This window comes from Passer domesticus, unplaced genomic scaffold (assembly GCF_036417665.1).
Source record: "Passer domesticus isolate bPasDom1 unplaced genomic scaffold, bPasDom1.hap1 HAP1_SCAFFOLD_44, whole genome shotgun sequence".
Classification (NCBI taxonomy): domain Eukaryota; kingdom Metazoa; phylum Chordata; class Aves; order Passeriformes; family Passeridae; genus Passer; species Passer domesticus.
Window position 1 is genome coordinate 685,123 of NW_026990160.1, and position 4,038 is coordinate 689,160.

Below are 4,038 nucleotides of genomic sequence, written 5' to 3' on the forward strand. Positions count from 1 at the left end.
AGGGGATCCTAGAATGCCACTGATATCGTTCTGATATCTGCTCCCTTCTAGACTGGAATCATGACTTTGATTTTTTTGAAGCCTTGCCGGAAAATGGCTTGAAATTCCTGGAGGATGCTGGAGTCTATTCCTCCATGTGGCTTTCTTGACAGAATAATCAGTGTCAATGAGACAAGAGCTCACTCATAAGCCATTTCCCTTAACATTATGGAAGGGCTGAGGGATTCTGAGAATCTTGCCCTGCTCCCTTCTGGAGCCCTGAGGGATCCCACAGGATTGCTGTCAGTGGGAGGAAGGAGCATTTAGCTTTCAATCTTCTTCCCGTGTGCAATGCCAGTGTGTCCTACCATGTGCTCTATGGAGACACAGAGAAGAGCAGAGAGGGAAGGGGCCGGGCCCAGGGCTGTGCCCCGGGGCTGAGCTTTGTGGGCAGCCTGAGGATCTCCTGCAGTGCCACAGGAGCTCTTCTGTCCTGCCTTTCTTTGCAGCTGAACCTGCTGGTGAAGGCCCCACATCCAGGACGGAGGCTCTGGGAGATGCTGAGGGTAGGTCAAGGCCTTTCCCCTGGGAGAGCTGCCAGCTCAGAGCCCAAACTTGGCCATGGAGGCATTGCTGCAGGTGCCAGCACAGAACCATGCATGTGTGTGCCCTCGCCCTGCACGATCCCCTCACCGCTCCTGCGGCTCAGTGGTGCCCGTGCAGATCAGCAGAGATGGCAGAAGCTTCTGTGGCTGTTGAGTTACAGGTGTGTCTGCAGGGAGGACTTCTTCAGCTCCAGGGCTGGATGCTTGGCCCCAACCCAGCTCCCATGGCAGGGGTGAGTAGTGTGTCCCTGCTGACCCCACAGGCTGAGCCCTCCCCTTGTGGGATCCATTCCTGGGAAATGGAACCACTTTCTCTTAAGGTCCTCCAAAAGGAAAGACCCAAGATACTGCAGCCAAAAAGTCTCATGAGGCAGATGAATTCCTGAGAGAAACACAGAAGGAAGCACCCGGAGGACAAGGTGGGTGCATTTCCCTCGTGCTTCCCTTGGGTCTCAGCAGCCGGGGGCTTTGGCTGCACATCAGGACACGCCGTGCCCGGCACAGCAGGAAGGGATCCATGGCAGCCTCGCTGCCCCGCTGCTACTTTCACGCCCTGCACGGCTGTTTCCCAGCCTGGCCTGGCTGCAATTCCTCCCCAGCCTCTGCAGGATGGAATTTGGCATCAGCTGACAGGGTGCCCCAACTGTACCGTGGGCCTGAGATCCCCTGCCATTTCCCAGTCTGTGAGAAGATCAGGCAGTGCAGCTGTTTGCACAAGGGAGTGCACTGGCCCAGCCCCAATTACCTGGGCTTTTTCCTGATCTTTACCTGTGACTTAGACAAGCATTGCCTCCTGAAGGTGCCACCTCCCCAGTGGGGAATATTTCCATTTGTTCCTGTTGTCCCTTTTTTCCTTTTTCAAGTGATGGACCAAAAGGCTGTTCAGGAGGAGGAACAGCCAGGGAGAAGCAGTGGCTCATTGGCAGCCCTAGCTGCAGGAAGGAAGGCAATGACAGACACGGGCACAGGCACAGCAGGTAATTGCTGTGCCGGGCTCAGCCCTGGCCGGGGCTGTGTGGCAGCAGCTCTTCCCCCAGGGCCTGCCCTTGCCCGGCCCGGCAGCAGCCAAAGCTGGAGGTGCCTGGGCTTCCAGGCCTCTGGAGCTGGTTCAGAGCCCCGGGGAAACGGGACTGGTGCAGCAACGTCCCTGGCGCTGCAGCTGCTGCGGAGCTGGCCCTGAGTGCCCAGAGGCCCAAGGCACAGGAGCAGCCCCGAGCGGGAGCCCTGCTGCCAGCCCAGGGCCAGAGCCAGCCCTGGCTCCCGACTGGGCAGGGGCTGTGCTGGGTCCTGACAGGGCCTGAGCCTGTCCCCTGGGGCTGGGGGAGCTGTCAGGGGGCAGGGAGGGCCAGGGGTGGCAGTGGCTGCTCAGGGATGGCTTTGGCCCCTGTCCCTGGCAGCAGCCACTGCCCAAGCAGCTGCGCTGCCCCCGGGCTCTCCTCCCGGCCTGCTGGGCTTTTTTGGGTGGCACAGCCTGTGCCAAGGGCGGGCAGGGTGCCTGCAGGCCCCAGCTCTGGGGGAAACAGAGAACGTCCTGCCCGTATCCACCGTGCTGCCAGCTCAGCAGTGCAGCACAGCACGGGCTCACACTCCCCATCGCTCCCACAGATGCAGCCGGCACCACAAGACCTGTTCCCAATGCCCAGGATGGCCTCAGAAGGGGTTTCTGTCAGGGAACAGGCTGCTGGCTACTGTTACTGGCAAGTGTGCTTTGTTTGGGGCTTGTGTTCATGTTGTACTGCTTTGGAATCGGGTATTCCTGGAAGAGAAAACAGTGAGTGTTTTGTTGCTCTCCCCCTCAAACAACATGTTTTGGAAGTCTAATTTGGACGGGGAACATTCCCATTGAGGCTGCAGTGGAGTTGTGGCCAGTCCATGATTGTCCAAACAACTCTGCTGAGGGTTCGGCTGCTGCCCAGTGCTTCCATTGGCCTCTCAATTGCTGGGCCTTGTCCTGGGGGCCCCGCTGGGGCTGCAGCCAGAGCTGGCTCCCACTGAGGCTGCCTGGCCAAGAGCAGCCCCAAGGGCACAGGGCAGAGGCAAGGGAGGTGGGGCGGAGAAAGAGCAGGGCCGAGATTGCCCTTGAAAGGCAGAGGCGCTCTGGGGCCCGCTCCTGGCCAGGGACCCTGCCCAGAGCCGTGCCCTGCTGGCCGGGGCCTTGAGGGGCAGCTGTCCAGCTGGGCCCAGCTGTGCCAGCAGCTCCAGCCGTGCTGGGGAGCCTTGCCAGCTCTGGGCCCTGCTGTGCACGAGGGTCCCTGTGTGCCACTGGCAGCTGGGGCCTCCGCCACCTCCTCTCTGCACAGGAGCACCTCGGGACAGGAGTTGGAAGACGGTGGCTGCACCTCACAGCCAGACAGCGTGAGCAGCTCCTCCAGCAGCAGGAACAGCCTGGACAGCCCTCTCAAGTGTTCTGTGAAGAGGACCCCAGAACAACAGTCTACGAGGAAGCCTCTTATTGCCCCATAGATCCCACTGCCACCTGCTCTCCCCATGGGCCTCCCCAAGCTGCCTTCATCCCTTTTTTTTTCTCTGTCTGTCCCATCCCAGCCAACCCGAGTTCCTCTAGAGACCCCAGGACCAACCCAGCACCTTCCAGCCCTTCCTGAGACCAACACATCCCTTCCTCTGCCCCTGAGCCCTCTGGCCTTGCCCTCTAAGAAACACTGAAGGTGACACCCCACCCCACCCTCCCCGCCCTCCCCCCCCCCGCTTGCAGGGTAGGCAATGGCCAATTCCTCTGTTCAAATAAAGAGACGGATCTGTGTTGTGGTTTGAAAGCAAAACCAGTGAGAGACTCCAAGTCAGAAATACAATTTATTAGGAAAAGGGAAAAAAACACAAAATATATGCAATAATACAAAAGAAAAACCACTGACAGGCTCAGAATACAGCCTGCTGACACCCTGCTAGTTAGGGTGGTGGTAGCAGTCCAGATGAAATGGACTTTTGGAAGTGGTGATCCTGTAGAAACCATCTTTTAGCTCTCATCCTCTGGAAAAGCAGTGGGTAAGGGCAGATGTTCCTCTGGGAATCCAGTGGAAAGACTGCTTGTTGTGTCCCAAAACCCAGATTATATCCAGCTGGGGATGCTTAGCTCCTCCCCCATGGGCAGAGCATCTCACAGTTGGCTGATATCATTCTGCCTCATGCTGTGGGTCCTTGATTAGCCATGAAACAGAAATGGCTCTGGGAGGGAGTTATCTCTGACTCATGTGGCAAGACATTGATGGGCCCATTAACAGGAGATAAGGAAGAAACAATGCCCCTCCTGGTTTCAGCAGCTCTTGAGGATGGCATTAGAATACATCTTTACACTGCAGCCTAGGACAAGCGGTCGCCCCAGTGTCCAGGTGGCAGCAGCAGCAAAGCCCACCCAGCCCCAGCACTGACTGAGCTCCATGCCCAGGAGGAGCCGTGGATGCCCACGGTGTGGGCAGGCAGAAGCCAGGCCGGGGTT

General features: G+C 58.4%; 1 long non-coding RNA gene across 2 annotated transcripts; it reads left to right on the forward strand.

The window, feature by feature from the left end:
- The first annotated feature begins 739 nt into the window (after positions 1–739).
- On the forward strand, positions 740–2,534 carry LOC135292776 (uncharacterized). 2 transcript variants are annotated; one of them, XR_010354937.1, is made up of 4 exons: positions 745–817; positions 905–1,003; positions 1,448–1,561; positions 2,190–2,534. It is a non-coding gene; the product is annotated as an uncharacterized LOC135292776 (long non-coding RNA). The 2 variants fall into 2 exon arrangements; XR_010354936.1 differs by having other exon boundaries at positions 740–1,003.
- The last annotated feature ends 1,504 nt before the right edge of the window (positions 2,535–4,038 follow it).